The 23648-nt window shown below is 45.2% G+C and overlaps 1 protein-coding gene and 1 long non-coding RNA gene across 3 annotated transcripts in view; one reads left to right on the top strand and one right to left on the bottom strand.

Annotated features, from left to right (window-relative positions):
* SNX1 (sorting nexin 1) overlaps window positions 1-23648 on the top strand; it is a 732138-nt gene that overhangs the window by 504881 nt on the left and 203609 nt on the right. The gene's annotated exons all lie outside the window — the stretch shown is intronic.
* The window catches only part of LOC146860156 (uncharacterized), a 208188-nt gene that overhangs the window by 45244 nt on the left and 139296 nt on the right, over window positions 1-23648 (bottom strand). The window contains exon 2 of the long non-coding RNA XR_014978797.1: window positions 7601-7658. This is a non-coding gene — a long non-coding RNA (uncharacterized LOC146860156). The remainder of the gene's footprint in view (window positions 1-7600; window positions 7659-23648) is intronic.

Genomic DNA, 23648 nt, shown 5'->3' with positions numbered 1-23648 from the left:
CCGTCCTCACAAGTCTCCAAGGCTTTGGAGAAGACTGTGACGTCGAGGCGAGATTCCCCGTCGGGGTCTAGGCCTCCGTTCAGACGAAGCCCTCCGTCGACGACAAGGCTCTCGACGTCGAGGCAGGAAGACTCACCAATTATCCACCCGGAGTCAAGGCCCGGGTCTCCGGTGATAGGCTTATCACCGTTGAAGCGACCCTCTCCAGTGGGTTATCAAGAGCTGTCGCACGTTCGTCTGACTATCAAACCAGTATCCAGGCGCAAATCTCCTCATAGGCTGGTGTATACTACATCTGAGCATGATTCACCGCGCCCTATCTCTATCTCGCCTTCATTATCAGGTTCGAGATCAAGATCTGGATCACCGGAGGTTTTGAATCCATCTCCAGTGCCTGCAATGGAGAATAGTTCCCAGGAAGAAGACCATGCTGTGCCTCAAAGTCCTCCGAGAGAGATACCTCAGGACTCTGCTATGTCTCTCGCAGTTAAGGCCTCCCTAGAAAGGTTGAAAAACACAAACCTCCCATTGAGAACAGGAAGATCACATTCTCGAGAAAGATTTTCAACGTCGTTCTCGAACACCAAGGAGATAATCCAGGTCCTCCTCTCACAGAAGGGAGTCAACAAGATCGGGGAGAAGGCGGCGTAGGACTCCCTCATCCTCTCCGTCAAGTCGTTCTTCAAGAAGGGATTATTCACCTACACTCTCGGATACACCACCTTCTAGAGTATCGCCGGTGGATGATATCTCTAGGTTCCAAGAAGTGTTGTGCAGAGGGGCTACGAAATTGAACATCCCAATGCCAGTTCAAGAGACCACCTCTTCTATAATTTGTGAAACCCTTCATGAGCGAGCAGTATCGCGCCCACTGTTGCCATTAGTCCCTGGTTTGTTACAACCAGTAATGGATATTTTCCTCACGCCAGCAACTATTAAATCTGCGCCGGCGCGGATTCTTAAGAAGTATCGTCCGGCTCCTGAGCATCCCCTATTTCTAAAATCAGATCCGCCACTGGATTCTGTTATCACCGTTGCTGCCAGAAAAACTCATGCAGTGGCTGCGTCTTCCACAGTGCCTCCAGATAAGGACAGCAAATCACAAGACTCGTGGGGGAAAAGAGTTTGTGGCTCGGCATCTTCAAGTCTTAAAGTGGCCAGTGCCTCAGCGCTTCTGGGGCGCTACGTTAGATCACTGTGGGACTCTCTCCAGAGGTTTATAGATAAAGTTCCATCAGAAGATAGACGGGACTTTGAAGAGATTTTACAAGAGGGCAGTCTGGTCTCCAACCAAGTGATAAGCGCAGCAGCGGATGGAGCAACCTTAGCAACACACTCGTATGCACATGAGATTACGGCCAGAAGATCCTCCTGGCTGAGGCTGACTGCTCTGAAGCCTGAAGCTCAGGCGAGAATACTGAACCTGCCTTTCTCGGGTAGTTCGCTTTTTGGGTCTCATGCGGATGATGAAATGGCTCGCATGAAGGCAGAGCTCGACACCATGAAAGCCGTGGGGCTTGAAAAGAGAAAAGATTTTCGTCGCCGCAGGGGGAACGATAGGCGTAACTACCAGCAGAGGGTTCAAACCCCTCACTGGCAGAAAAATCAGGACCAGCAAAGTCAAAAGAAACAGCAATACCAGTCCCGCAGACCATCCAGGGGACGTGGTAACAACCAACAATCTAACGCTCCAGGGAAACAATGAGGGACTGCTTCCTCCGATGCTGTCCACCGCTCCGTGGGAGGAGGTATTGCGCATCACCTTCCAGAGTGGCAATCCATCACGAAGGACCAGTGGGTTCTAAAGATACTGCGTCATGGATACTCGCTTCGTTTCCGAAGTCACCCTCCCTCGATTCATCCTGTGCATTCCTCTCAGCATCTCAAGAGGCTAAGAGAAGAGGTGGCAACTCTTCTACTCAATTCCGCAATAGAAAGAGTGCCCAGAATGCAAAGAGGGAAAGGAGTTTACTCCAGATATTTTCTGATTCAAAAAAGGAGCGCAAAAGAAGAGTTCAGGCCCATCTTGGACTTGCGAATACTGAACAAACATATCAGAAGAGAAAAATTTCGTATGCTGGCGCTCCACCAAATATATCCTCTCCTCCGGATAGGCGATTGGATGTGTTCGCTGGACCTTCAGGACGCATATTTTCATATTCCCATCCTACAAAGTCATCGAAAGTTTCTCAGGTTTGTGGTGGGAACCTCTCACTATCAGTTCAAGGTTCTACCATTTGGCCTGAAGTCAGCTCCTCGAGTGTTTACAAAATGCATGGCAGTAGTAGCGGCGGCACTGAGGCGCGCAGGAGTCGTCGTCTATCCCTATCTAGACGACCGGCTGATAAAAGGTCCATCGCCTCAGTGTTCAATCACAGCTGACGCTTTGCCTGCAATTATGTCGCAGACTGGGGCTCAGGGTGAATGTCAAGAAGTCCAACTTCTCACCAACACAACGAATTCACTATCTGGGTGCAACCATAGACTCCGCAGTAGGAAAAGTGTTTCCTTCGGAGGAGAGAGTCATCCATTATCCTCAAGGGCAAGCAGATCATATCCAGCAATCTGTCTACGGCAAGACAAATCTCATCTCTGCTAGGGGCCATGGCATCCTGCATTTTCCTAGTGCCCAATGCCAGATTAAGGATGCGTCCTCTCCAGCAAGATCTCGAGGACAAATGGGACCAAAGGAATTCCCTGTGGGAAGAAAAAGTTTGCCTTTCCTCAGCTGCCAAACAGTCAATCAAGTGGTGGTTGAAACCGTCCAATCTACAGGTGGGAATTCTCTTCCACCAGGAACCACCAACTCAGACCTTAATCACCGACGCATCCCTTCAAGGCTGGGGTGCGCATCTCGGATCTCTGCAAACCCAGGGGCGGTGGTCCAGCAGCGAGCAGTTGTACCACATCAACATGCTGGAGCTCAGGGCAGTCCACCTAGCCCTCAAAGCGTTCCTGCCCGCGATCAGGACGAGTACCGTTCTAGTACAGACGGACAATACCACCACAATGTACTACCTGAACAAGCAGGGGGGTACTCGATCCAGGACGCTCTCGCTGGAAGCTCAGTCCCTGTGGCACTGGATCCTAGCAAGGAACATCTCTTTGAAAGCGGTGCACCTGCCAGGAGAACTCAATGTGCAAGCGGACTTACTCATTTTCAGGAACCAGAGGACTGGGTACTAAACGATGAGGTGTTAGAAGACATCTTCGGGGAATGGGGGCGTCCGCAAGTGGACCTCTTCGCGGACAAGCGCAACACAAAATGCTGAGGCTTCGCCTCAAGATACCATCGGCCAGGATCCAAAGGGAATGCCCTTTTGATCAATTGGTCAATGACATTTGTGTACGCTTTTCCGCCTCTCCCACTAATCCCCAAGGTAGTGAACAAGCTGCAGAATTCATCTACCAAGATGATCCTCATAGCACCGGACTGGCCGAGGCAGTGGTGGTAAACGGATCTCCTACACATGTCGATCCGACCTCACAAACTGCTGCCGTGCAGGCTGGACTTGTTATCCAAGATGCAGGGGAAGATTTACCATCCCAGCCTTCCCTCGCTGAGCTCCTGAAGTCCTCCAGTATGGCCATCTGAACCTTCCCCAGGAGTGTATGACCATACTGAAGGAAGCCAGGAGGCCTTCGACAAGACACTCTTACCTCTGTAAGTGGAAAAGGTTTTACATATGATGTTGTCAACATCACTATGATCCTACAAAATGTCAGGAGGATGTAATTTTGCCCTATCTTCTACACTTAGCGAGGGTGGGGTTGAAATTTTCATCCATCAAAGTTCACCTAGCAGCCATTACAGCATATAGGCGCTCTCCAACGCAGCAGTCATTCTTTAAGCTGCAGGTGGTGAAGGATTTCTTGAAGGGTCTCAAGAAAGTTTATCCCCCTGTTAGGCCTCCCTCACCTTCTTGGGAGCTAAACTTGGTTCTGTCAAGGCTCATGAGTTCGCCTTTTGAGCCTATACATAAGGCTACCTTACAGCACCTTACATGGAAAACAGCCTTTTTAATAGCCATCACTTCCGCACGGAGGGTCAGTGAGATACAGGCCCTTTGTTCTAAAGAACCCTACACTGTGTTTCACCTTAATAGGGTAGTGATGAGGACTCATCCATCTTTCTTGCCAAAGGTGGTGTCGGACTTTCATGTCAATCAGACCATCTCCTTGCCTACCTTTTTTCCCAACCCCTCCTCGCCAGCGGAGAGGGCGTTGCATTCTTTATATGTCAAAAAGGTCCTAAAATTCTACCTAGATAGGACTAAGGCTGTCAGGAAATCTGATCAATTGTTTGTGAACTATGGTGTTGTCCGCATAGGTGTTGCTGCATCAAAACGTTCCATTGCTAGGTGGATTGTTTCATGTATTAAATTGGCCTACCAACTGTCCCAGAAGCCGTTGATGGCGCACCCTAAGGCGCATTCTACAAGGGGAAAGGCGGCTACCGCTGCTTTTCTCAATCATGTCCCACTCTCCGAGATCTGCAAAGCAGCTACTTGGAGATCTGTCCATACCTTTACCAGACACTATTGTCTGGATTCGGACACCAGAGCAGACACTCAAGTAGGACAAGCCTCCTTGAGGAATCTGTTCCATACATAATCATTTTCATGTTTTTTCTTACTCCATGTATAGTACAATTTTTGCATTTGCCTGCAGGTGGAAGGTGGGCTTGCTATTCTATTCAGTGCTTATGACTATTGATGAGGATCCCCTGGAAGTGAAGGATAAGTTACTTACCTGTAATCCTAGTTCTCTTCCAGGGGTATCCTCATCAGTCATAAGCAACCCACCCGCCTCCCCAGGCAAATGAGAGGAGTGTATTATTTACCATGGAAAAGATATATTTTTGTGTTTAGGACTACGGTCCCGCAAAGAACAACTGACCCAACTGTCACCCCTGAGGCATGATGGGATACTACAGTCAGGGCTGCCTTAAAGGCACGGTGCCAGTTTTTACCTGTACAGAGCTTTTCAGTCTCTATGGTATTGAATTGCAATGCAGCCTGCAGGCTAACAATGTTTTTGTGATCTGTGTTTCTCACAGAGTTCTTTTCTTTCTCATGAGTGTTTTTACCTCATTAAAAAAAAAGAGATTTAGGTGTATTATTATACCTATATGTTTTATTGGATGTTTATATATACATTGTCTAGCCTTTTATGGGGGCTGCATTTGCTTGGAAAAAATGATATATGTTTATACATATACAGAGCTGTATATATGTATGTTTTTTACATATATAATTGTATTATTTCCGGGGTCCCTGCACATGGGCGGGGAATATTCAGTGCTTATGACTTTGATGAGGATACCCCTGGAAGAGAACTAGTATTACAGGTAAGTAACTTATCCTTCTGAGAACTAATACATAGTTCCCACCAACTTTCCTGTCAGTAAGAGCATTTAGTTACTCACTTTCTTCAAAGAACTAAAGACTGAGACAGAAAGAGCCCTACACACTTTGGATGTAAGAAGGGCTTTGATGTACTACTTACAAGTAACAAAGAGGTTCCGCAAAGATAACCAGTCGTCTTGTTTGCAAACGGAACCAAAGGGAAACCAGTTACTGAGGGAACATTCTCCAGATGCATTGTGGAAACAATAGACTTGTTATTCTACAGCGGTAATAGCATTACCCATACAACCAAATGTCTACTCTACAAGGAAACCAAGGCGCTACAGTAGCATTCCTCTCAAACTTATCCATGGACGCCATATGCGCAGCACCGACATGGCATCACCACACACCTTTGCCAAGTATTACTGTGTGGACTTTCAATTAAACAATCAGGCACAGTTGGGACAGAGTGTTACAGCACCTGTTAGCGCATACTTCCTCATTTCATCCCAATCAACCAGCAGGAAGTGATACTGCTACATAATCTAATGCACAGCATGTGAATCCAGAAAAGGATTCATGCTGCAAAGCGAAATGGTTGCTTACCATTAGGATAGTTTTGCTGCAGCTTGAAGAGTTTTGTGGATTCACATGCGACCCACCGTCCTCCCCATAAATGGGAGATATCTCAACCACGCGAAAAAGAAACTGAGAAGCCAAGGAAAATAAGAAAAAAAAGAATCTGAAAATGGAGACTACACAAAGGAACAACTTAGGCGCCAAATGACATCACACCGGAGACGGACACGCCACCAAATGATGGTCGATGATGCCCCAAAAAAAAAAACAATTCCGGACACAGCCACTTGATTGCAGAATAATGCTCAGCATGTAAATCCAGAAAACTCTTCAAGCCTCAAAACTACTCCTACTGGTAAGTAACCATTTCGTTTTAGTTTTCATCTCTTTAAACAGCAGCTGCTTCAGTTCTGCTCCATGACCTGGCCTGCCTTTCACCTCTGCTGCTAGCTCTGGCCATAGGCATTGCGACAGTCGAGTCTGAATGTCTTTTCTTTATAATTGCAGACTGGGTGCATCACAAGTCGCCAAATATAAAGAAATCAGAGACTGCCGCTTATACAGGCATTACAGATTCTCATTAACTATACTGATATAATATTGGCATGTTGGAATATTTTGACTGTGGAATAACTTATCTACACCTTCCTCCGGGTATATAATGCAGGATGTTTATATATTGAGCAATCAGTTTTTGAATGGCAGGATGGCCCATGAGCACACTAACTAGAGAATTTTATCTACTGCATGCTCACTTCCTCGTGGAGACGGTATTGGATTCTGGTTAATTCGAACATGTCAGTTTTAAGCTGAAGGCATGAAGTACGGTCTGTTTGGTTACTGACAAATCTTTTAAAATTCAAGGTGTAAGGTTTGATTTGATAAACTATGAAACAAACTCAACTGTCTTGAGGTCTATAGATGTTACTTGGTTCCTAAAGGCATCCTCCACCAATCAACATTGTCTAATCACGCCTGAGTGAAAACCCTCATCTGGGAAGCCCTGATAAGGGGACGGAGTCCCATCACTCACCAAGGTGACATGCTTCATCATCTGGGATCTCCTCCCGGCTGTAACCCCTAGTACAGCCGAGGGCTACAACCCCCTCACTGTGAGGGAGGAGAACAGGGATGTTTTACGTATCTCCTAGGATACACTAAAATGCAAAAGGGGATGAGCCGAAATGTACTACTAGGTGATGGGCGCAGTAATAAGAAAAGAGTGAAAAAAGTGTGGATTAAGACTGGCTACCAAGATAAAAAAGTATTTATTTGATATCCCTTATTGTCAGGGTTAAAAACAGTGCTAAGGCAGTTTTGGAAAAAATAAACTGCAACTGTCTAGTTAGAGGGTCAGTCTACATGTTTCAGCTATTGTGACCTAAAGAGTGTCTAGCCTTCCTCAGGACCTAAAAAGAATAAGCTACTGTGTTTATATGTGAAAACGAAAATAAAAAAGTGAATGTAACTGAAAAAGGAACAGATACAACTTATCGCATCACTTGTTTCAGTTCAAGGAGCGAGGTGTAGTTTAACCTGTGTAAGAAAACACAAATAACCTAATCAGAAACTGTTGTGGTGAGTAGTAACTAAGAGCGAGTACTAAATACTCATCTCTCTGTCGCAATGAATGTGTAACATCATCTATAAATCTAGTATTTAAGACTTACCTGTAGTGGGCGGGCAAAGAGCCTCACCTGGCCACTGCTCAGGACGTGAGGCACCGCTCTAGAAAAAAATTGGCAGAAAAACCAGACTCATGAAAATTATAAAAAGTCTAATTGTGACTTACAAACATTTTTACAAATCGATCTATACAGAATACTGTGGTAATGAATACATCAGAAGACGATTGGTACAAAAGAAGAACACTAGGGCTTAACCTATAGGAATCGGTCAAACCGACTACCAAAGATCACACACACCTAGGTGTTCAGTTCACTTTTGAATAGTCAAGGAGAACCCCAAGTGAAGAACATCACTCACATGTTAACAGCATTACATGTAGGGATCTAGATTATTCTTCAGCCTACATAATAGCTATACAGCTTAGCTGTGAGTTTATACAAAGTTCATTTAGTTAAAGGGGGTGATAAGTTTAAGCCTCCTCACAACAAAGACGGAAATACTGAAGAGACTATAGGTTAAAAAACTGCACTAGGTATAGCTAGCCAAAATGCAGGGAGAAAGCAGATGGTACATGATACAAATGACTCACCTATATGTCGGTACCCCGGGCTTAACTAAGCCTTGGTCGGAGGTAAACTGTTCCGGAATGAGGTCTTATTTATACTGCACTTGATTGGTTAACAATGCTGACTTGCAAAGAATTGGCGTGTACGAGTGACGTGACCTATATGCCTCGTAGGGCTGGGAAATGAAGTTCAATAAAGCTAATAAAGGGCCGCCGCGATATGGCGAGTATATAAAATGCGGCACTAAATCAGAACTCATCGGTTTTCTGGGACCTCTTAAACAGAGCCAAAAGAGCTAAAACAGCAAGTATCCCAAACCATATAGCAGAGCTGCAATGGTTTAACCATTTCTCTGCTATATATGCGGGAGAGACTGTCTCTGTCATTCCTGTGGTGGATGATTTGTCCTCCACCGCAAATTTCCCAGCTGAGACCAATTTTGGGATCCATGAAGTCATCCTGGCTATTAAAAGTATTGCCCCCGGCAAGGCGGCAGGCCCAGATGGCCTGCCAGGCGATCTTCTTCTACATGATCCAATTCCCTGGGCTTCATTCATTTCTGTCGTCATGAACGCTATAGCCAAGGGTTCCACAGTACCTGAGTCCTGGAAAGCCGCAGTGGTGATTCCCATCTATAAAAAGGGTAATAGGGAGGACCCTGCCAACTATAGACCCATTAGTCTAATTGACGTAATACAGAAAGTGGTTGGCAGGGTTCTCCTTAGGAGATTGAGATGTTGGATTGAGAATGGGGATGTTTTATCGCACTTTCAAGCAGGTTTTAGACAAAAGGTAGGCACCATGGATCAAGATTTTAGATTTTTTATGATATACTGGAAAACGGTAGCTTTGGGCAAGGGTATCTTATATTTAGCTTTTATAGACCTAAAGTCAGCCTTCGATTTAATTCCCCGTCAACAATTGTGGCAGGTCTTATCCCAATTAGGTGTCCCTCAAGAGATCCTTGCCTTTTTAAAGCTTCTTCATGAGAACAATCATGCTAACATTAGATGGGGCGCCCAGGGCCAGCTAACAGGGAGTGTCACGGTGAACAGGGGGGTACGCCAGGGCTGTGTCCTAGCCCCCACCCTGTTTTCTCTATATATCAACGGGGTGGTGGATCTCCTTAGAGAGGTCCCGGCTGATGCTCCAGTCCTGGCGGGTGAAAAAGTCCCCACTCTCCTGTTCGCCGATGACACTCTCCTGATTTCTAAATCTCCGGCTGGCCTGCAAAAAATTTTAAATAGGTTTGACTCTTTTTGCAAGTCCTATGGTCTTATTATAAATACAGAAAAAACCAAACTAATGGTCATCAACCCCCCGAGACGTTTTAGATATACTTTTAGTCTGGATGGCACACCGTTAGATATCGTGGATTCCTTCGATTACCTAGGCATACGTATTGCAAAAGGGATGAAGTGGAGTTCGCATCTGACCAAGATGCTCCTATGCCACAAGAGGGTATCTGGTGCCATTATCAGAGAACAACATCTCTCTACTAGTCGACCAGTGGCACCGGCCCTTGTGGTATATGAAGCACAGGCATTATCTAGCTCTATGTATGGGGCTGAAATTTGGGGATACGAAAATATTCATGATCTGGTCGTTTCTGAGAACAAATTTATGAGGAATCTCATCTCTGTCCCCACCTCATCTCCACTAAAACCCTTGTTCTATGACCTAGGCAGACATTCTATTCAGGATATTGCACGTTTACGACCTCTATTATTTTGGGCAAGACTGCGACGGACACCAGAACTTGCCAAATATGCTGCAGGCTTAAGTGAACTTATTTTGGTGGATACTGGGAGGAGGCTAAAATGGATCTCCTATATAAAACAAACACTGAGGTCCATTGGCTACGAAGACTGCTGGGAATCCCAGATACCCCCTTAGAAACAGGATCTTAAGAAGGCCTATTGGAGCTGGGTAAACTCAAGAGAACTGAACAATGTAAAGTTGGGGAAGCTGAGCGAGGCTTTTTTCGAACATAAGCCTTTCTGCAAACTGGAACCCTATCTTGATTTTATTCAGTCCCCATTGGATAGATCTTTGTATGTGCGCTTCAGAATAGGGTCCCTTCCTCTTAACTGTGTTACTGCTGGTTGGAAGGGATTCCTCCCTTCATCTGTTGGTTGTCCAAGTTGTCCAGCACCCAAAGAGTCTATTCCTCACTTTTTATTTGCCTGTTTCCTCTATAGAAGAGCAAGAGCCAAGTGGTTGAGACCGATTTGTAGAATGCTCGGTTGTCGCGATTACCGTACTGTGTTACGCATTCTACAAACTGATGCCTCGTCCCTCACCATTGTCTGTGGTATTGCTAAGTATCTGGGTTGTGCTTGGTTATTGCGGAAGAAAAAACTTGCCCTCTACATGCACTGAATTACCTATGTGACTTGTTTTTATCTTACTCCAATGAATTTTAGGTCCCCAAGCTTCTTGCACCTTGCACATGTCGTTTGTAGCTATCTTTATAATTCCTTTTAGACATATCTATGATTAACTGATTTTTTATTGTCCTACTTGATCCTTTTTACATTATTGCATGTTGTGCTTTTATGATATTTTTTATTGAATAAAGCGTTACCTACCTACCTATAAAATGTTTGTAATGTTAAAGTAATCTCCAGAGAGCAATTTACAAAGAAGAAACTGACCTTGAGACGTCAAATATATGCTCTGGTTGAAGGCAGAGAAACATCCTCCGACTGCTGTATTAACTACAAAAAAAGCGCTCGGGCTCATGGGAAATGTAGTACAAAAACATGCCGGCTATGAGTTGGAAGCTGTTTTGCGGCCCATAGTATCGAAGGTTCAAATATTTGTCTAAAAGTAAGATCAGAGAATTCAATCGCTCTTTCAGCCTATGTAGGTGCTATGATGGTTTGATACCTCACATTTAGCCTAGTCATGTGCAGAATATGACTACAGAAGAGCTCGGACTCATGGGAATTGTAGTACGATAGTGCACACCAGCTATGGGTTCACGGCTGTAGTGCGGCCCATAGTATCGGAAGTTCAGATATTTGCGTAAAAATAAGATCAAGAGATTGAGTCACTCTTTCAATCAGTAATGGTGCTGTAATGATGAGGTACATCGCATATAATCTAGCCGTATATAAAACGAAGGCAGAGCACGTCCTCAAGCCACTGTATATAATAGAACTACAAACCAGCATTGGCATAGCCAATAGGTCTCGCCTTTGGGACCTTATAAGTGTTTAGCCATGCAACAGTTGCATAACTAAATACTTATAAGGTCCCAAAACCAAAAGCAAGACCTATTGGCTATGCAAAGCGGCCGTGCGGCCGCGAAAGTGATCACGATCAAACATCAAAGTGGCCTTGCGGCCGCGCAAGTGAAAGTAATTGCGGTAAAACGCGCGCCCGCGCACATGCACTGTAGCTCTAGGCTGGCCTGGTAGCACTTTTTGGAGCCCTCTCAATAAGTCTCGCCAGACCAGCGCAAGCGCTGGGTCAGGCGAGACCTAAAAATCACCCGTGCTCATGGGAATCGTGGTTCATTATGCACAGTCGTCTGAGTTCGCTGCTGTTGCCAGGGCCATGTTTATAATCGTGCAAGTGTCAGCGAGGATGTGAAATCTCTCATTATACAGAGAAAAATAGTCCTAACAAGATGCACAGTATTCTGCATATCCATTGGTACATCGCATATAGCAATGAGGCTAGCTTGAAATTAATTTCAGCATCACTCAAAGACAACAATACATGGAAACGTCCCACAGTTACAACAAATGCTTGTCACTCGTAAAGAGCGCTTCCAGGTAAATCTTAATTAGATGGTCAGCAGAAGAATGATGAACAAAAGTAAATGAAACCATACCCTATAGTTTTTTTCAAATAGCTGGGCAGGTAATAGGTGGAAAGCTGACTTGCATGCTGACTAATGTAAACAAGAGAAACCGACGATGCCAAAATGCGATTTAGAGTAGGGTCCAATGAATTTCATTATTAAGACCTGTCTTGTCGCATTGCAATTTGAACACCCAACGTTGTTCCTTATTGAAAAGGATTTTAGATGGATCTGTTATATGCACAGGAATGTGGCTGCTCAAGCACAGTCCAGCGGAGCTCGTCTGCTGTATATTTGTAGGCTAGAAAGTGATTGGTAAGCTGCTTGGTGGCCTGCTTACAGCATCTAATTGTGCTCTTGTGTTCGGAGATACGGAGTTTGACCTTTCGTGTGGTCATCCCCACGTATCGGAGTTGGCACGGACATGTTATTAAATAATGTTGTCACTATTACAATTAGTATGTCGCACTTGGGACCATGGTCTTACTGTCCCAATATCAATCATGGTGGAGTGTTTCGTTTGTGGGCAGGCCGAGCAAGACCCACATGGGAAGTGTCCTTGTACTGGCGGCAGATTACATAGGGTTTCTTTTGAAGACCGAGTCGGGGTAAGTTTTCTGGGTCGAGTGTGGACCAAACTTTCCCTTAAATTAGAACTCCTCTTGAATGCGAACAAGGGTAGAGGGATGTTTGCATGATCCATATTGAGGATGCACCAATTTTTCCGTATGGTTTTTTGAATCTTATTTGACAATGCGCTAAACGTACTTGCGCATGTAAGTCTGGATGTTGGGGGTTTAGGCTCTCGAATTTCTAGCAGTGCCTCACGATTATTTTTAGAGGTACGTTTCAATGACTGACGTACAAGTCTATTAGGATATTTACGTTCCTTAAGTTGTCGGCAAAGTAATCCTGCATATTCAGAAAATGTATCTGAGGTGGAACAGTTACGTCTGACTCGAAGAAATTGACCGTATGGCAGGTTATCACAAAGTGATTTAGGATGGTGACTACTGTACAGTAGTGAAGAATTCCGTGCCATCGGTTTCTTCTACTGTTCAGTTTGGAAACCGTTTTCTGTGGGAAAGATCCTTGCATCTAAGAATGGAAGACTGTTTTTGCTATATTCGACTGTAAAACGGAGAAAGGAATTCCTGGAATTCAGCCAAGTCTGAAATTCGAGAATGGTTTTGACTACACCTCTCCATATCACAAAAACATAGTCTATGTATCTTTTCCAGATAATGTTACCACGGTAAGGGTTGATGGTGTTCAGTATGTGTTCTTACTCAAATACATGAACATAGAGGTTGGCCAGAATCTGGGTGAAGACACTACCCATTGATGTTCCAGATGTTTGCAGGTAGATAGTGTCTTCAAATTTGAAAAAGTTTTCTTTCATAGCAGGTCTTGCACACTCCATGATAAACTGGACGGGTGTGATGGAGTCCAGGTCTCGTCCATCTAGTAACAGTCTGATGACATCAAGGGTTTCGTCTTGCGGTATGCAAGTATACAATGACTCAACGTCAAATGAGACGAGCAAATCAGTGTCGATATTCAACTCAATCTCAGTTACTAACCTCAGGACATCCGCAGTGTCTTTCAGATAGGTCGACATTTTGCTCACCATCGGGCGAAGGAAAAAGTCCACAAAAGTGGACAAAGCTTTCAAAAGCGAACCAATGCCCCAGATGATAGGGCGGCCTGGCAGTGGCCTTTGTGTTTTATGTATCTTGGGTAGTACAGAAAAAGATGGCATTACAGGATGTTGATTTGATAAACTCCTCAGTAGATAGGTTTCCTTTCACATCACAGGTGATACAAATGCCAAACAATGGGATGGGAAAAGATTTTGTGAAATATAACAAGTACCAAAGCCAAGTAGGTAAAATCTCTACATCCCAGCAGGACAAAAATAGCAATGATCTCTTTCAGAGCATGCAATCCTGCACATAATGCTCTACATAGCCCCATAACCTAATCTCTCTGGCCACTGCAATACATTTTCACATTCAGCACTAGACCACTTGGGTTTTACTTTACCAGCCACTATTCAGTATCACTCATTTAAACAATGGGAAACATGACCAAATAAAATTTCTCCGGACCATTTTGACTCTGGTTAAAATGAGTCATAGAACTGTAAAGGGTGGCCAGATTTCTAAGGTTTCCCAGGACCATACAAATGGTGGGAATGCACAATATAAATGTATTTACCATATATAGATGCATCTACTATAACGCAGATGGTAGTCTGCAGCCTCGTCTTTCTATTCTTATAAAATTGTTGAGAGACTAACCCGCCTATTGATAAACGCAGCTTTCTAATGTTAAATTCAGAGGCTGCTTCTTTCATGGAGGCAACAGTACCTGTGATGCACTCCCCTTGTTTTCTCACTCTTTCATTCTAATAAAGTTTTATGTAGTACTCCTAGCTTTTATTTTTTTTATAAGGCCCACAGTAAGTCCTAAAGAAAACAAGGGGGTGGGTGGGAATGCTTGAATTTATCTCAGCACTAGTAATTAATTTGTTTGCATCCCAGATGTTTTTTTGTCCACTGCTTCACTCCAAACGAACACTTTCACTGGCATGACCCTGCTTCATTGGTACAGTCCAGACAGAATTTTAAGACAAGGTCCCCATAGAACTGCGAACGGGCTTTATCCGCAAGCTGCATCTGTATTTCTATGGCACAGTGAGTACAGGACCCAAGAGTTCAAAGGTAGTTGCTATTAATTTAAGCATTCCTTCCATTACTTTTTTTTTTTGCGGTAGAATTTTAGTACAGCTGGTATACCCAGATGCGGGTCACATGCTCACTGTGCCACACTGGTCCAAACTGTGTATCACTGATGAGGCCCAAGTAGGCTGAAACCGTTTTGGAATTGCTTAGGATGCCAACAAGTGGGGATATGGCTTAGCAGTTCGAACTGGAATGTTCCTATTGGAGCAACATTCATTTGCATATGGCTTGAATCTATCTGGAATGGCACACTGGACTAAAAGTGATGGACTTTTTTCAGCCTCAAATTGCCAGTGGCTGTGAGTAGTCAAAGTATTTCTCTAATCACTTTGTTTGTTTCACTACTCCGTCCCATCGCTCCTTTTCAGAGGCTGTCAGTGCAGATGGCCAAAAACAATAAGCTATGCTGTTGGTGTAAGCACAAGGGTACACCCAAGGCAACGCAACAGCAACCCTAGGTAATTGACTGCTTAATGAAACAATGGTCCTGTAAAATCAATCGATCAGGGATTTGTAAAGCTCAGCTACACACCCTTGAGGGTCTCCATGAGCTGGGGAGATGAGGCTGCTGATGCATCTGGTGTGAAGGTTTATTCGAAGAGCCAGGTCTTGAGGTCCTTCCTGAACTGGGTCAGTGACGCGGATTGCCTGAAGTGGAGTGGTAGGGTGTTCCAGGTCTTGGCGGCGAGGTAAGCAAAGGATTTTCTTCTGGTTCTGGTCTTGTGGATTGGTGGGACGGAGGCCAGGGCGAGTTGAGAGGAGTTGTCTGACAGGAGTGTGCAAAGCAAGGCAGATCTACTGGTCCTGCGTCACAGAGGGCCTTGTAGGCATGTGTGAGGAGCTTGAAGGTGATTCTCTTGTTGATAGGGAGCCAGTGGAGTTTTCAGAGGTGTTATGTGGCTGCGGCAGGGGATGTCGAGGACCAGTCTGGCTGTGGCGTTTTGGACGTTCTGTAGTTTCCTGAGCTGTTTCTGGGTGACACCGGCGTAGAGTGTGTTGCCGTAGTAAAGTCTAGTGGTGATGAGGGCGTGAGTGACCGTCTTTCTAGATTCTGTGGGGGGACATATGAAGGTCTTTCGAAGCAGGTGGAACGTGTTGGAAACCGGATGAGGATACTGCGTTGATTTGGCAGTTCATGGAGTCCAGTATGATGCTGAGGTTTCGGGCGTGGTCCGTAGGGGTGGAAGGTTTCCTAGTGCGACGGGCCACCAGGAGTCGTCCCAGGCTGAGAGGGTGGGTCCCAATAGGAGTACTTCAGTCTAGTCCAAGTTGAGCTTGAGGCAGCAGTCTTGAATCCAGGTGGCAACTACCTTTATTTAGTAGTGAAAGTTGTTGCTGGCGGCTGTGGGTTTGTTGGTGAGGGAGATGATCAGCTGGGTGTCGTCGGCATAGGAGACTATGTTGAGGCCGTGGCTTCTGCCAATGGCTTCCAGGGAAGTCGTGTAGACGTTGGAGTGTGGGGCCCAGGAAGGAGCCCTGGGGCACTCCACAGCTGATCTCTGTAGGTTCTGAGAGCAACGGGGGTAGTCTGTCTTGCTGTGTTCAGCCAGTCCGGAAGGGAAGGATCCATTCCAGTGCCTTGTCGTGGATGCTGGCGTAGTCGAGTCTTGTGATTAGGGTGCGGTGGGAGAAGGTGTTGAAGGTGGCCGAGAGGTCAAGTAGGATGAGGACTGTGGTTATGCCCTGGTCGAGGAGGGAGTGGATGTCCTCGGTGGCGGCGAGGAGTGCCGTCTCGGTGCTGTAGTTGCTTCGGAAGCCGAATTGGGAGGTGTCCAGAACGTGGGTCTCTTCAATGAACTCGGAGAGTTGGATGTTGAGGGCCTTCTCAATGACCTTGGCTGGGTAGGAGGGAGATGGGTGCGAAGTTCTTGAGGTCTGTTGGGTCGGCGTATGGTTTCTTTAGCACTGGGTTGATCTCTGCATGTTTCCCGTCGTCGGGGAAAGTGGAGAATTCAATGGCGCAGTTGATGTTGCGGCGAAGCTGGTGCGCGATGGAGGCAGATGCTCTGTAAAATATGTGGTATGGGCAAGGATCCGATGAGGCTCCTGAGTAGATGCTCTTGAGTGTGTCGCCTGTGGTGAGTGGAGTCCAGTTGAGCACAATCTGATGGGGTGAGGCTTGGTTGCGTACGGTGGTGGTGAGCGTTATGGTCTGGTCTTGGGTGTCGAAGCTGTTGTAGATCTGCCTGATCTTTGGTGCAAGTAGGTGCACATTTGTTGCAGAGGTGTTGGGAGGGCGGGACGTCTGTGGCCTCACTATGGTGCCTGGCGAACACCTTGGCGTTGGCGAAGAGTTCCTTGCTGTTGTGTGCTTTGGCATTTATTCTGTCCTGGAGGGCCATTTTCTTTGTGGTTTTGAGGAAAAGGTGGTGTGCGTTGATGGCAGACTTGAACGTTGTGTGGGTTTCGAGGGTTTTGTTGTTCCTCCATCTCTTCTCCAATCGTCTGGACTCGGGGAGGATGGGAGTGAACCAGATGGCTTTCTTGGAGTGTTGCTTACCAGGTGTCTTCTTGAAGGGTGCCAGTGTGTTGACACAGTTGAAGATCCATTGTTGCAGGTTGCGAGCTGCGGTGTAGGCATCTGTTTGCGCTGGCGGAGTGGTCTTGCCAAGGAAGTCGACAAAACATTCTATGGTGGCTTTGTACTAGCTGCAACGGGGTAGGGGGACAATGAGGGCAATTGGGTGTGGTGAGCATGGTGAAAGCGAGATGTACGGAGCGGTTGTTGGTCCATAGGAGTTCGGTGATGTGGCTGTAGGTGATGTTACCACTGTCAGGAGAGGCGGCGTCGAGGAGGTCCCAGATTTTTGTGGCTTTGCTTGTGGAGGGATCGCACGTTGAGGAGGATGCAGATGAGCCAGTCGGCTGCGTCGTTGGTCGGCTGGGTGGCGAGAGGAGTTGGTGAAGGTGCGGCTGTAGTTCTGACAGGCGAAGGGTCCATGGGTCTCCTTTGGCACCCTGATTAAAGGGCTTGGAGGGTGCTTGCGTCGAAGCAGTGGATGGTTTGGAACCAGGGTCCCTGGTGTTGGCCGCTGACGGGCTTGCCTTTGGTGCACATTCGGCACGCCAGCGGCCACCATTAAGTAGTGCTGCGGGGGAGCTGGAAGGCAGGAAAATGCCGGAAGGGTCACTGGAGGGGGGTGGGCCACAGGGGATCGCACTGGCGACGAAGGAGCAGAACAGGAGACAAAAAGAAAGAAAAAGAAATAAGGCAGAAGCAAAAAGGCAGAGGCAGAAGGAAATAAAGAGAAAGAAATAAACAGAAGGGCAGCAGAGCAGTGACCCTCTGCCACTAGACCACCAGGGAGGGTTTCAAACTACTCCTGACCGGCGTCCGCAGCAGCAACGGGGGCAGCAGCAGCTACCAGACGGAGCTGCACTGTGAAGGAGCAAGTCCACCAAAAGGTTAGTGGACTAATATCCCTAACAGTTACATGAGTATTTAATATGAACATTATAAAGGGGTACTATAGAGATTAGAAAGCAGCTTTAAGCTGTCTTTTTGGATTGTAAGCAAAGTATTGGCAATATGAAACCTCTTCATACATTTAATGCATTACAAAGTCAATTGCAAAGTTTTAAAAAGTGCTTCAAGTGCTCTGTGCTCTTAGTGTTTCATATGCTCTGATATTGGATCAACAAGTGTGAGGCAGAAGCAAATGACAATATACTTAGCTTTGTAAAAGGAAACACCCTTCCACAAGAACATGCGATTCCAACGAATGGAAAACCTTTCTATGTATGGTGCCTGAGCAATGAACAGGATCCTATTGCATGTCAGGAAGACATTATTGTATCTTATCTGCTTTGCTTAGGCTAGTACATGATGCAATGTTTTTCTGAAGGTTAATTTAGCAGCACTTAAAGCTTGCAGAAATTCTCTGAATGAAATGTCCTTTTTCACAGTTCTGGTTATAAAGGTTTCTTTATAGGGCTCATGAAAGTCTACCCACCAATTAGATCACCACTTTCTCTGTAGGAGTTAAATCTGGTTTTATCAAAATGGATAAGCTCTCCCTTTGAGCGAATCTACAAGAGGAAAGGAGCCTTTCTAGTGGCTATCATCTCTGCCCTTAGCGAGAGCGAGTTACAGGCATTGTCTTCTATAGAACCCTACACAGTATTACATTCTACTAGGATATTGATGAGGAAGCATTCGTCATTCCTACCTAAGGTTGTCTCTGATTTTCATATTAACCAAACTATTATACCATCAACGTTGTCTGCCAATCCATCCACTCACACTGTTCTTTGCTGTACCTCATTCCTTGACAGAGGAGAAGAAACTCCATCAGCAGGACCACTAAAGCGCTTTAGGCTTTTATATAGATCAAACCAAAGACCATCTGGAGGATGATCAGTTATTTGTGGGGTTCTTTGGGGCAAACAAAGGTGAGGTGGTGCAGGAAAGAACTCTGTTGAGACGGGTGGCCCTCTGCATTAAGATACGCTATGCAGCCTCTGGAAGCCATGAGAGCTCCTTTTACCAGGATCAAAACTGCTACTACTGGATGGCACATTCAGTGCCTGTCAAACACTACTGCCTTGACAGATTTGTTGGGAAGTGGATTGTGCCTGTTCAGCGCTGCAGGACTTTTTGGTCTGAGCCGATACCACAGAACCCCATCTTTTGTTTGGTACCACTTTAGTATCTATTCTAAGGTGGGAAATCTGCAGTTAGAAGTATCCATCACAAGAGCAAATCACTTGGGGGCAGAGTCTGGCTGCTGAAGAAGTTGGCTGCCTTGATTTGAGTCTCCGGTGCTACGCTGGGCCTCTGGAGACCCAGAGACTAGATGCAGCAGCACTGGAGACAATGGACATGAAAATAAACAATTTCACTGCAGACACAAAATCCTTTCAAGCTGGCATTAGTGCCGTTCAAGCCAAGGTAAAAGACCCTGACAAACGACTGAACACATTGGAAGCCTGGAGGGAGCACACCACCTCCTCTGAGGTCTGGCACATATGGAACAAGGTTATTGATTTAGAGGATACAAGCCACAGACATAATGTATGCTTTTACAGCTTCCCTGCAAAAGTGGAATGGGGTAACATCAAGGGATTCCTCTGCTACCTACTTCCTCTTCTCTTAAGCTTACTCTTTTCTCTGCCCTTAGAGATGCAGAGGGCACACCGAATATGTCCCTACAGAACTGACACCGGAGGAAAGGACAAACCAATCATAGCCTGCTTCTTACGTCACTTACAAGCTCGCCAGGTACTTGCTGCAGCTCTCAAGCATGATTACGAAGGGCACATAATCCAAATTTATGCCGACTTCTCCAGGGATACTAACGAAAAAAAGAAAGCCTTTTTATGCCTATGACTTACATTGCAAAAATGGGACATTATGTATGCACTTCATGAACTGCAAGGATGTGGATAATGCTCAATGGTAAATCCAAAGACTTTACAGACCCAACAGACCTTTGGTCCTTCTTACATGGACTGCAAGATGTGAATATGGACACCGCAGCTCCACCACTCTACAGTGGATAAACCAAATCACCTGGATGACATGAGGCTGCAATGCCCAGGCAAATATCAGGATCAACTGTTTAGGTAGCAAACTTAACAGGGCACAGTGGTGGAGCCCACAAAGGACTAAGGCCCAAACAAGTCCCGCTCACCACTTAAGGCTGGTTTAAAACTGGACAACTAGTATGCATCTGAATCTGTGTTGGCTGATGAGTACCTGCCAGTCCGATTTGTACTGTTCATTTTGTTGAATGCTTTTACCCTTCCAGCTTCTAAATTCTGGCCATTTCAGTTCTGTGCTATCGTTCCTGACTCACTCAAGTATTAGACAGGCATTGTCCACCCTCCATTGAACATGAACGAGGACCGATGGCACATTCCTGCTCAACCATCCCATATCTTTCCCCCATGAGTAAGTCATAATTATACATTCTTTCCCCCTCCTCTTCTCGGTTATTATCATCATTCTATGTATTGACTCCTGAAGCAGCGATCACCACCATGGAAACACATGCAATGGGTTTGGTTGCCCCTCTGGGGCCCCGCACGCACTCAGAACCTGGGAGGTTTAGAACCACCAACTAAAGTAACTATAACCTTTAGAAGGACTCCTGTTTTTCTTCCTCTCTCCCTTCCACACTCACCTTTATAGCCTCTAAACATGCAGATATCGCAGTATTGCAAAAAAACGGTCTTATACGGGTTGAAGCAAAAAAACTCTAAAGGGTTTTGGAGGGGAAGATTAAACATAGTAGCTATTCAGCCCGTCAGACCTTGATGGGAGCTGCACACCTCGAAATTGAGGAGTGGCCATTCCTCTGTGGAAGACGCTCCCATGCACAGTGGTACAAACTCAGACTGACCCGGAAGATTATTACATCTTTGTTAATCTCTGTATCAGTTGCAGAGTTGTGAGTGTAGGCTCGTTCTGTGCTCTGATTGGGGCCAAGCATCATTCCCCATTCGACTTAACCGCAGAGTTGGGTACCACACTTATGACTATTGGGAGTGCTTGGAATTTGACTCTTGATGTTACAGTGGACAGTAACGGTCCGATAAACGAGGCCAACAATGCACGTAGGGCTATTATGAGTGATATCTCCACCCATCCGATAAGGAGTACTTGTATATCTCCACTGCCCATGGCACCCAGTCCAGTCTGGATTACTTTTTAATCTCTCAAACAACTACGTGTTGGTTCTAGACAGTGTTATTCTGAAAAGTTCACTCTGATCATTCGTAGGTCGGTTTAATAACCGACATGGGGCTGCTAAACCGATCCTCAAACCAAGACATCTAAATACCTCCTATTATAAAATGCCCATTGAGTACGAACTCCTCCAGGCACATGTTGCAACATTTCTAGATCATAAAATAGGGTCATTTATGAATGTACAGGTGCTGTGGGCAGCGACTAAAGCCACCATTACGGGACACCTTGTGAGACCCGCTATCAACAGTCGCCGCAAGGTTGTAGAAGAGACTCATCTTTGTACACCACTCACCCCTATGTTACCAGTAGGTGTGAATTCAAAAATGCTGAAATTTAACTTAACACTTTGTGCTTCAGAGGCAGAATACACGCTCCACAAACTTAAGGTTTGTTATTATGAACAGGGTGAATAAGCAGGTAGATGTCATGGTAATGTGAAAGAAAGAAAATTTCAACATATCCTATTCCTTGATGACATTTGTTAAAAACACAAAGACCATCATCTTCTGGTACAGAACTGATAAGAGTGTGTGGTACCTGTAGAATAGTGATGCAATCAGTAAACAAAATTTAACATGTAGGACCTTGGATAGATGTTTATAGATACTTTTTGATCCGTGTTGTGGACTCAATCCTGGACTAGAGGAGTTTTTTTCTTAAATAAGCAAGCTTTCCCAGCCGCATTTGTTTTGCACGCACAGCGGAATGACATCGCTTTTGTGAGACAGCTGACTCTGGTGAGTTTATGGTTGCCACCTCAGTTGCTTTTTAAAATGTTTCATTCTTGGATCACCTTTTGGTAAATGCACTCAATTTTTGATTTTTAGAAACCCATGGGAATTTGTGAACATAAACTGCAGTCATCGCAGTCTACATAGTTGATGCTGTATTTAACATAGACTCCGTGTTTATGATTTTAATCGGTGAGCCTTTGATGTCCTGTCTGGCTATAATCTAATGAATATGCACGAAGCAGGCATATTACTGATTATGTAATTCTTGTTCTGTTTCAAAATTAATCCCTTTAGGGGTCTCCCCATGTAGGACCTTGGATAGATGTTTATGGATACTTTCTGATCAGTGTTATGGACTCCATTCTAGACTGGAGGTGTTTCTCTTTTCCTAAAGTAGTCTTGTATCTAGGCGAGTCGCCTCGGACATCGTCTTTGATTTAAATTTTTATACAACACCACACAATACTTATGTGAGCAGTTGTCCCGCCGTGATGTCTAACTAATAGCGCACATACGCACAGGGTCGTAATGTTAACTGCAACTTGACAGTTTCATGTTCTGTCAACCATCATAAAAAAGTGCTAATAATGATATGGGGTGTTTGGTGGACTGTCTATGTAGGAGAGAACGGACATTTCTTTAATCTTTTTCTTTATATTATTTTGAGACCAGCCTTTGCTTATATTGTGTAGTGTTAAATTTCTCATCCAGGGGATACTCATCAATAGTCATAATCTATGAATAATCCCCGCCCATGTGCGGGATCCCGGAGCATATAGAAAATACATATATATAAATATATATATATATACATATGTGAAAACATATAAATGCAGCCTAATAATGTTCAAAACATGGCAATGCTGTAAATTACATATTTTTGCATAGTAGTGCCCCCGTAACCCGTAAGGAAAAAAGGAAGCATCAGGCAAATTATAACACAGCACTGCTTTATTGCCATAAAGCAACATGTAATTGTAGGCATTCGCCAGTAGGCTGCAGTAGAGTATCAAGAATCCAAGAAAAACTGACACCTTGCCTTTAAGGCATTAGAGTAGGGGGACCGTGCCTTTAAGGCCTGCCCGTGACCCCCTGCTCCCATGATGCACTACAGGTGACAGTTGGGCCAGTTCTTTTTTCCGGCTCCTTCTGTGAGGATCCTGGAGCTTGAGCTCTTCAGTTTTTTGACTGAAATTTTGAATTACAGCTTTTTCTAGCTTTTTTCGACGTTTTCTGGCTTATAAGGGCTAATTCTGCTGGTTCCAGTGAATTTTCCAATTTTTTTTTTTCCAGTCAGAATGTCTCCTTTATTTAGGAAATGCCCTTCTTGTGGTAATAAAATGGCACTGGTGGATCCACACTCGGTGTGTATTGTGTGTTTACCATCAAAACACGATCCTGACCAGTGTCCCCACTGCCAGAAGTTCTCAAAGCGCACTCTGAGGGACAGAGAGCGCATTAAACTGCATGCAAGACTGGAGAAGGAACGAAGCCGTCGTGAAGGCGAGCATTCCTCATCAAGACCACCTTCTTC

Source organism: Triturus cristatus, chromosome 3_1 (genome assembly GCF_964204655.1).
Source record: "Triturus cristatus chromosome 3_1, aTriCri1.1, whole genome shotgun sequence".
Taxonomy (NCBI): Eukaryota; Metazoa; Chordata; class Amphibia; order Caudata; family Salamandridae; genus Triturus; species Triturus cristatus.
Note: the sequence above shows the minus strand (reverse complement) of the source record. Positions and strands in the feature narration are given on the sequence as shown.